This window comes from Charadrius vociferus, unplaced genomic scaffold (genome assembly GCF_000708025.1).
Source record: "Charadrius vociferus isolate BGI_N301 unplaced genomic scaffold, ASM70802v2 scaffold72, whole genome shotgun sequence".
In the NCBI taxonomy this organism is placed as follows: domain Eukaryota; kingdom Metazoa; phylum Chordata; class Aves; order Charadriiformes; family Charadriidae; genus Charadrius; species Charadrius vociferus.
In genome coordinates, this window is record NW_009647830.1 from 8,435,531 (window position 1) to 8,446,853 (window position 11,323).

An 11,323-nucleotide genomic window follows, 5' to 3' on the forward strand; every position below is an offset into this window, starting at 1 on the left:
GGTGGCCCGGCCGTGTCAGCGCTTGGCCGCCACCGACGGCGGAGAGGGGCAGAGACAGGAGAAACCGAGAGTCTGAAGTTGTTTTTGACGTAATGATTGGCCTGACGTGTAGCCATATTAGTCCTCAAGTAATTATTCTGAGAGACAGTCTTGCTTTGAGAAAAGTTCCCTGTGATAAAATGGGGCATGCCGTTTGTACTAATTTATTCTGTTTTCCGCAGGACCTCCATCCTCTGTAGTGGATCTTTTGTTGTCATATATTTAGAAACCGTTCCTGAGTTTCAGTGGTAATGTTTCAGAGTGTTATGCACAAGTCCACTAAGAACATACACCAGCTTCAAGGATATTTTTTTGTCCCTTACGAAATCATTTTCGTGCTATAATAGGTCTATCCATTACAAGTCTCTCAGGAAATTCTTCCTGCAGTCACATTATAAAAAAGTGTCATATGGCTAAAGGGAACTCTATAATGTGTTTTATATTCACAGTTAACTTAGGTGGCTGTTAGCTGACTGTTGTTGAAGTAGTCCAATAGAAACATAACAATATATCACATTATGGCTAAAGGAATAATGGGATGAGAAGAACTAGACTGTTTACCCACTACAGTAGGTTTAAAACATTAAATCAATTTCTTACCCTGGCTCAGAAAAAAAAAAAAAAAAAAAGAGGTGGTGGATGTGGCCTGTGGAGTTCAAGTTCATCAGAACTTTAGATGACCTTCAAAATCACTAATAGTCTTTCAGCATAAAGACTGGCTGCTGCTTCTGTTTCTAAGGCAAATATAATTAGTTGACAGAGAGTTTCCCATGGCTCGCAGAGGCCATTAGCATTGCCCAGTGCTGTATGAACTACCTGTCCTGCACTGCACTGCAGTTCACCTCTCTTTCCTCCCCATCAGCGCCACAATAGCTTACAGCCCTGAGTAGCATAATGCAATTTCCAAAATGTCCCAAGTTAAAGATCAGAGACTTACTTCTAAACAGAAGTTAATACCCCCAAAACCTGAAATACCTGAAGGACTAAGCGGATGTTTTATCAAAACTTCCCTACTGCAAAATAAAAGCTACAGCATGCCAACAAAGCAAGAAGATAAAAAATAAATTTCTCAAAAAAACAAAGAAAATAAAAAATACATGTTCTCAAATGTAATCATTTTATGATCATTTTGTGATTACATTTGAGAACATAGCTTTCTCACACACTTTTACCACTGTGACAGGACAATCACTGTCCATAGAGTACACTACGCAAAATTTTAAAAATAAATGAAAATAAAGAGAGAAGCTTGCAGAGACTGTAAACATTATGACAGCGCAGAACTCAGATGCCTGGTAGTATGGCACGCATTGTACAAATGTGCCTGAAGAACACCACTTCCCAGTCAGGTCACACATAGCTGATCTTGGCATTTTAAAAATACTCCCAGAATTATATCTTTCATTTCCTACCTTTATAATGGCTAGGCTAATTCTGACTTAAAAGAACCATTCTGACTGAAAATTGTTATTTAAACGTGATTAATTTTTCTGGTGCCTGCTCAGAAATCAGCACACGCAGCCTTACACTTGAGGGTGTTCAGAAACCCACTATGTGGCTGAATCCAGTGCAATGACTGTCGACCTGAGGGGTGTGACTGGTGGACTTAAAGAGAGGTATCAATTGCCTCAGCCCAATTTGTGAAGCCCACTCCCCCAAATCAAACTGTTAGAGGTACGTTATGTCCACTCCTGGGGAGCACCCCTTCACATTAATTGCTTTACAAGCTACTTTCTTTGGATCACCAACATTTTGATGCCCATCTAGTTAGGAAGGGACTTGCAGCAATTGGATGCAGCCAGCCTCTGGGTGGTGACAGCAGTCTCTTTCTGAGCTGGAACATCTCCCTTTTCTCTACTGGTGAGAAAACTGTCAAGGCCAGGCTAGCTAAAATATTTAAGTATGTGTATTCTGTAACATTTTAGTTGTAGGTACTAACACTGAAAGAAGTATCCTGAGATTTAAACGCCTAATGTGTTGTGTCTGGTGATGCCAAATATTTCTTGTGGTGTTGAAGAGCAACGTTAACCATTTTTCCACTCTGTCCATAGTGTGTAGTTAATGTGAGGGTGTAAGCATTTGGCAAAGGAATTGGCATTGCAAGAGTAAGCACTCTGGTATTCATTTTGAATATACGTCCTACTAGAAATGATACACCAGGGGTATAGGGATACAAATGAACTTAATCGGAACATGAAGTGCATTAAATTCCTGTTTTAGCTAACATCCTAATACCTGTTTCCTGAAGGAATGTTTCTAATGAGTATCTGTGGAACATACTTCATCAATTAAACTCATCACAGCCCATACTGATAGCTAAAGGGGTAAAGAAGGGATTGGTAGTTCTCCCAATTGCATGCTGGTAATTTAAGGTTCACTTGCAAATGCCATTATAGCATATTTCTGAACTGATGAATTCTCCCTCTGAGGATTTTTTTTTTTTTTTTGCAAAACTTATGCGCTTGAAATTCACACTCAACAAAGAATTTTGAAGTAATGTCAAGTGATTACCCTTGTAGCTGTAGACTTCATTGAAAAACATATGTATGTTTCTAGGCATAGATCTAGCAGAGAACAAGTTGTGAAAAATGGCCTGGGTACTTCTGCAATTGCAAAATAATTTATCTGAAGCCTTTCTTTTTTTTAGAAAAAGCATTTTTTCCACAACTGTATCCTTTATTGTAAGGTTTGCATGTTTGAAGATACATGCATGTTGAAAAAAGATTAGTAGAAAAGTATTGTAACTACCATCTCCTATACACCAAATGCTCTGACTGTCCTAGAGTATGAGACTTCCAAACTTTGGTAATTCAAATTTCAGTTAGAGCCCTTTTGTAAGCACAAAGTAAAACTGTAGTTAAAGAATTAGTACATATGTTAAATCACTTTGCTATGGTTCTATACTACCTTTTGTCCCACTCTTAGATTGTATCTGTCCCAAAGTACTGCCAGTCTTGGACGAATAAGCTTCACAGTCTTGTATACCATTGATGTCTAAAACATAGAAACAGTCACAGTTTTCTACAATATGCAGTAGTGTGCAGAGTTAAGTTCAAGTCAAAATAAACTTTTGCATTTTCCTGAAAAGTGATGGAAGTAGTAGCAGTAACTGGCACCTTCTAAGGTACATAAGTAGATGTAATTATTCTTCCAGTTTAATAACCAGTCTTAGAATATCGAACAAATCCCAGCTTTACTTGAAATCCAGTAAAAATCTTGTGCAGAATTCAAAATAACTCAATTATTAATTAAAAATATACATATTTTGATTGAGCTTTTAAGTAGATATTTGGACTATTTCTAGTGAATATAAAAGATGGCATGGTTTGTTCTGCAATAGTAAGATCTGGTCAGAGGGAAAACCAAACCAAAACAAGCAAACATAACCAAAACAAACAAAAACCCCCACAGAAATACCTCTACTCACCACTCTTCTTTGTTTGACTGCTGCCTTCCAGCCTAAAGATGCCTTCGTGTCAGAGGTCTTAGGCATACTTAGTTTTTGCAGCACTCAGAATAGTGATGCAGTGCTGAAATCAATGTGTCCACAGTGGATCACCTGTCTGCCCGCTGAAGTGCTGGGAATTCATGACTGTCTGTTTATTTCTGTCTTCTGGAAATGAGTGTGTAGTGTGCTGGGAGACAAACCATGAGAACTTATAAAAATGCTAAAATAACTGTCTCAGCAGGCAGAAGCCGCTTTCTACAGACTTCTGGAAAGTGCTTAAATTAAAGTCTGACTCAATCCAGGTGAGAATGAGTTAGAGATCCTCTGGGATGAAAATGTGATTTTAGTATCAATTATTACTGATGTTATCATTTGATTCCTCCCCAAGGAGGTCTTACAGTTCAGGACAACCTGTTTTTCATCCATATTTTTCCAGATCTAAGTTCTGTTTCAGAAAGCTTCTCAGGCATATGCTTAACTTTATTCATGTCAGTAGTCTTACTCACATGAGACCATGCTAAATCTGAGTCAAATGTTCAGACAGCTTTGATAAAACTCTGCTGGGCAATGAACTTTTATGCTTTTAAGTTGTAAGAAGACTTTGAAAATGTGAGAACCAAAACCAGATAGACAATGGGGATTTCTTAATTTTTAAAAAAACACTAAAAAAACCACCACACCACCTAACAGATCAAGTACATGAAAGCGAAATAATTTCATTCAAAAGCAAAATTTATGTTATGTTCTTCAGTATTTAGGCACAATTGAGGAAAAGAGTCCATAGTAAATTCTATGGAGGAACAGTAGAATTGTAGCTACTTCTTTGCATTTTTGCTGTTGTGGATTTAACTTAGAAACTTGATGATGTAATTTTATAACGGCTGTCATTAAACTTTGATTTTTAGGTAATCCATGTCACTGAGCTGCCCAGCTTCCTGAAATTGCAGATTATCGATTATTTGTCTCTACAAGAGTAAAATCTGCTGTTTTATCCAAAGCTGTTCCTGTTTCTTTGATACGCCTATACCACCATTTTCCAGATCACTGCATCAGAACCATCACAGGCACAAGCACTGTTATTACAAAATGCTCAACATTCAATACATATCCTTTGAAGGGGACAAAAGGACTTCAAGCACTGGCATCCTTATTGATGTTCCTTTTGAACTTGATAATAAAAAAAGCCATGGGTTTCGCAACTTTTTTTTACCCAGAAAATTGTCTTTTTCACAGAACTAAGAAAGAGTCCATTAGCCGTCAATCTAAGTTTTAATATCACTATTGGCATAAAAATGAAGTCGTTTTAAAATTACCTGTTATATCAATATTTCTTATCAGCAACACTTTCTCAAATTGAGAATACAGCCCAAGAAGTATGAAGAAGTTAGCCACTACTGGAGAAACTCTGTGCTTAAAAATTGCAATGACTCTAAGTCCTATTTTCAACCATCTTTGCCTAAGATAAAACAGGAAAGCTCATTTTTCCCAGAATATGCAGACTTGCCTGGGTCTAAGGTAGAGACATTCTGTCTTCTGTCTTGGAGGGGTTGGGGAGAGCGAGGGTGATATGGCTTGTATGTAGCTAAAGATGGAAAGAAAAAGAAAAAGACATATGCTTGAGATTTTCAAAACAATACCTGAAATCTAGTACTGAGCTGCTTTCGCACTCAAAGCTCTGCATTTCGCATGAGAGCTCTGGGTACATGAAGAGTGCAGAATTTGCATTATTGGCTGGGCTAAAAACTCCTAGGATGCTTCTAGGAGCACGGAGTTAGTTGGCACAGCTTTAGTATTTATCTCGTCACCTGTCACATCCCTCTGCAAGAAGCTATCAGTCATATTGCAAGGGCAGCAGACTAGCCTAGGAGCTTGGTCCATGGCAAATTATGGCTCAGCATATTAACATATGCCGAAGGGCCTGTTTTTGTATAAGTGATGTTGGCTTAGTCTGCTCCATTTCTGGTTATCTCCCAAAATTTCATTCTCGCAATCCCATTCTCAACAGTTGCTGGATTTTGTCCTCGTGACGTATTTCATGATCCTTATACCACTACATAACTGTATTCAGTGTATGACAAGAAAAGCTAATGTTCAAACACTGTGGCAATGTGCTGATTTAGTTCATCTGCAGAATTATCATGCAAGCAAACCAGAACTTAACACCTAAATTGACTAAGTGCAAAGTCAATAGCATATTTTATTACAACTGTCATTTATTAATGTGTGCTATATTTTTAAGAATGCAAGTTCATCCAGAGCCATACAAAAAATAATTCTGTTAATTTCTTGAATGATCCCAGTTTTGAGCAGCTCAGACTGGTGAAGAATGGATGAAATTTCACAGCAGATTAGGGAAGAAATAGTAGCTGTCACTCAGTTTGCCCCAAATAACATCAGTAATAATCTCTGGAAATAGCTTTTTCTATAGCTCATCTTGCAAATTAGCATTTCACAGAATTCTGGAAGAATCTAAATAAGAAAAATAGGCATGAATTCAGGCCCAGAATCATTTTGTGGAGCAGAAAAACTCTTAATTGTAAGCCAGCAGCAAAACCGTATGTCCAGATACATTCAGTTGTATATTCAAGTCCACGTTTTCTCATGGCCGCACTCTCTTATGAGAGCTTATGAGAGCTGAACTAGGCTACCATTCCGGAATTAAATTTCATGGCTATGAGTATTTTAGATTGCAAGGTAAAGTTTTAGACTCATTAAATCTAGCGGCCAAAAGTCATTGATTATATCAGAGCAGAGGCTACATGCCCACCCTCAAGGTACTTTTTTTATTAATTTGCAGTCTCTATAACTATTTATACTAGTGTGAAGTGAGTATAGTCGAGTCATAGACACTTATCCTACTTTTCACATATCAAGGAGAAATTCAAGGTAAAAGGCAGTGAAGAATCTTCTGCCATCAGATAACCTGTTTAAGTAAGCTCTCTGGAACTGGAAAAGGGCAGGAAAACCAATTTATCTGTCAAATCAGTATCAGAGAAGTGAAATTCAATGAGGCAGACATCCCAAATTGAAACCTGGTCTTTTGCCATATCGCTGATGTCCTATTTTTCCTTCTCCAAGCATGCTGAAGTTTACTCAAAGTACCTATACGGTTCTGCCTTTTCAGGATCAAAAGAAGGAACATCAACATGCACACTGCATGTTCAAACATTTGCGCACTCCTGTTAAAGGAAAACAGTGAATGACTTCTAGTTACATGTTTTAGATAGTGCACAATATTGGATCTTCAGGCCTGATTTTTCAGTGATAACTTTAGGGGGCTTATAATCAATATTTCCGCTCACTGGAATAGCTGGGTTACTTATAAATCTAAAGGACACTCAGCTGGTTCTTGCTCGGTTATCCAGTGTATTTATTTGGAATTATATAACAAATGATGGTTTACTGTGTAATTTAATAGCAGAGGCTAAATTTCCCATTCATTTTTAAGGTCTTTTCTTAGAGACCTGAAGTTGTAGACCATGTAGTTGTTATCACAGCCTTTGAGAAGACTGAATTAATGAATATTTGTGTGAAATGTTTAGACGTGCATTACAGAGGGAGCTTAAGCATCCAATGTGAGGTTGGGAATTTGTTAGAATTTTAGAGCCGAGTCGTATGGGCTATACCCGAACACATTGCTTTATTGGCTATCAGACCCCAAAAGGCCCATTTAAATTGTTGTGTCCATGTATAATGGTCTCTAGAAACCAGAGTCCAAAGTTTGACTTCTTGGCCTCTGGGAATATTAGGCCAGCAAAAGCAATGTCCAGGCCTTACATCTCATGGTGAATATAAAAAAAAAAAACAACCTTGAGTGAAAGCTAAGTCCTTACTTTTTAAATGGATTTGTTTTTCATCTCACATAAAAATTTTACATGGACTCGTTAACAGCTAAAAACCATTTTAATATGCAGTTAATACTTTAATATTTTAAAAAGTCTCTTTTCTTGTAAAGAGCTACCCTGAAGGATGGTTCTTCCTCTAGAGAACACTGATATTTCATACAAAGCAAACAAACAAAAAAGCATCCTTCCTTGTAACAATTGGAAAAGCCAGATGGCATCTTCTGTAAAATTCAGTTCCCAAAAAGTTGACCTATTTTCTTGACAGATAACATATTTAATGAAAAATGAACTCACAGGATTCTATTTTCCCAATTACAATATTTGCTCCATCTTTACACCATTTATGGTTTGCTACTAAATGTCTTTCCTTCTAGTTTAAGTATATGTAAATAAGGAAAACAAAAGCTAAAAATCTGTCTCCTCTCATTCTGGCACTAACATAGACACGGCAGTAGATAAAACATCATGAATAAAGTAAAAAAGCTTGCTATTTCTGCTTGCTAACTGCACCGTAACCAAATATCGCAAGGTTCAGTATTAATGCCTATACAAACAATTTAGACCCTGTGAGCTACACCATCTCTGACCAACCTGAACTACTTTTTAAATTGTAAGAAAGAACTTTTTGTAAAGAATATGAAACTATTCTGGATATTTTCTGAGTCTAATTTGATCAGCCCTTAATTTCTATTTCTGGCAATCAGGAGTTTTGAACACTAGGAAAAATTATGAATACCAAATCATGTCTCCTTGAAAAGTTAACAGTATGCACATATATAGGTTAACTTTTTGAGGACAATTACAGGGTGATCATTACCTAGTTTGTTACAGGGTTTTACCAGTCTTAAAAATCTTCAGATCTAGGAATCCCCATAAATGGGAAAACATTCTAATCACATACGTGTCTTTGCATTTTAGTAATGAAACAGCCTCACTAAACACAAAGGATAGTAAAATATATGGATGAATTTAAAGAACTAAATTAATTTTAAATAAAGTTGATCAGAGAAACAAATAGTTCTTCATAAACTTTGTCTGATTATTTGTGGCAGTAACAGTCAAATTTTCCTGGCAGATCCAAACATAAGAACAAAATTCAAGTCTCAGAACCAATAGATTTCTTTCCAGCCATCAGATCAAGGATGTGTTCGGGTAAGGATCAATCCCCTCTGATTTATGTTGCAATACCTGTAATGCCAATTCAAGCATCCGGCTTGTCTGTAGACTAAACAGCTGAAAAACAATCATTATCCTCAGCCTTACTCTTCAGTATAATTCCATTGTAATTTCAATGATGATAGTTCAGAAAAAAAAAATTCCTTCCTTTTTATATGCTTGAATATTTTTGCATACATTTTCCAAGGCTTTTAGAATTTTTGCAAGGTTACCTCTAGATCTATGAACATTTTGCAAAAGCACATTCTAATGAGGAAAAAAAAGTGTTGCAATATATAGAATACAAATAAGAGACAAAATCACAAGCATTAGTTTTCTTAATATCTTGTTTGAGGAATTCCAAAGAAAGAATTACTCCATTATAACATGTCTTCACAGATAGCGGCCATCAGATTTTGGTTTCTTTCTGTACATCCGTATCATTGCGATTAGGTAGTGTCATGCAACAATAAAAGAATAAAGAACAAACCCTAGTAAAACTTCAATTGAACAACCTATCCAAACATGAAATTTCATTTTCTGTCACAGACTTAGCAATAAAGCAAAGCTATGCCAATCCCACTTCCTGCATTCCTTACACATTTAAAGCTACAGACAGAAAGCTCCCTATGACAGAATTGTTTATGATCCAATTTCACCCATTCAGTTACGCAGAATCTCTCTTAATCTTCCATTTTTTTTTCCAGCTACTCTAACCTTTGGGGTCTTCTCTTCTGATGGAGTTCAGTTTTGGCATTATTTTCTTGTCCTCCGATGGCTTAAAGACCATCTAATTTTCACTGAACTAGTATATACACCTCTTTAGGGCATTTCATGGTCAAGTCCAAACTGTCTTCTTCAGTTTCGATTTCTGTGAGTCAATTTCACTTCTGGAGCTCTGACTTTTGATGTCTTGCAAATAGTCATCATTGCAGTACGGAGAAAAACACAAAAGCTTCAATATTCCTCTGAACGCTTTCCGTATATTCAAAACCAGCTGTGTATTTAACATGTCGAAATAACACCAGCTGAATTGTAAATGTCAAGATTCTCTTAAATAATAATTTTGCATTTTGAATGCCTTTATTTGAGGACCATAACTATCCTATAAACACTAATGAATTTATTTTCTCAGTAGCCCAGTGCCTTAGAACCACGTTGACACTAAGGTAAAACATTAAATACCACAGTGTTATATGAATATAGCTCCACTAGTCATAATGATATTTTTTCACAATTTACAATCATCACAAACTAAAAAATTTCAGGCATTACTCCTTAGCCAAAATCAAACAGAAAGGCTTGTGTCTAAGAAAGCATTTAGTTATGTGTCCAAATAAATATTTAGGCAGAATCTCTGCATCTAAATTCAAAGGAGCAATCAGAGAAAGCCCTGAGGCACCATAAACTATGCTACCACATTGCCCAGTATGGTTACTGATGACACCAAAGCATATGGGATACCTAGACGCTTCTCAAAGGCACTAGGTTACCAAAGTTGGGCATCTGAATTGCTCCTTAATTTTATCTGCTGTATGAGCAAGCTAATCAGATACAACCCAAGCTGTGGACAATAGTACCACGTCCTGCTCTTCCACCGTTAACAACAAACAGTGAAGCCTCTTTGGTTATTTGAAAGAACTTTTGCACGCATTGATTTTTCAAGACAAGATTTGAGGGTCAAAAAAAATGGCAGTATCAAGTGACAACCTTGACCTGGTGGCCTAAATTCCAGGAACAGGGTGGGAAAGGGAACTCAAACATAGATTTCTACTCATTATTTCCTTTTGGCTCTCTGTCTAGAGTAAAGATATAAGTATGAAGTGCTAGACCTTGTTCTCAACAACAAGGAGGGGTTGGTGGGGATTGTGAAGCTCAAGGGCAGCCTTGGCTGTAGTGACCATGAGATGGTGGAATTCAAGATCCTTAGGGTAGTGAGGAGGGTGTGCAGTAAACTCGCTATCCTTCAGGAGAGCAGACTTCGGCCTCTCCAGGGATCTGCTTGGCAGAGTACGGTGGGATAAAGCCCTGGAGGGAAGAGGGCCCCAAGAAAGCTGGTTAATATTCAAGGACCACCTACTCCAAGCTCAGGAGTGATACATCCCAACAAAGAGGAAGTTGGGCAAAACCACCAGGAGGCCTGCATGGATGAACAAGGAGCTCCTGGAGAAACTCAAACAAGCCTACAGAGCATGGATGCAAGGATAGGTAGCCTGGGGGGAACACAGAGAAATTATCCGAGCAGCCAGGGATCAGGTTAGGAAAGCTAGAGCCCTGATAGAATTAAATCTGGCCAGGGACGTCAAGAGCAACAAGAAAAGCTTCTATAGGTATGTCAGTGACAAAAGGAAGACTAGGGAAAATGTGGGCCCTCTCCAGAGGAAATGGGAGACCTGGTCACCTGGGACATGGACAAGGCTGAAGTAGTCAACAACATTTTTGCCTTGGTCTTCACAGGCACGGGCTCCGCCACACCACCTAAAAAGAAAAAGGCAGGGACCGAGACAATGAGGAACCACCCACTGTAGGAGAAGACTAGGTTTGAGACCATCTAAGGAACCTGAAGGTGCACAACTCCATGGGATCTGATGAGATACATCCATGGGTCCTGAGGGCACTGTCAGATGAAGTTACCAAGCCACTGTCCATCATATTTGAGGAGTTGTGACAGTCCAGTGAAGTTCCCACTACTGGAAAAGGGGAAACATAAGCCTCATTTTTAAAAAGGGGAAAAAAGGAAGACCCGGGAAACTACAGGCCGGTCAGGCTCAGCCTGGCAAGATCATGGAGCAAATCCTCCAGGAAACTTTGCTAAGGCACATGGAAAAAAAAGGAA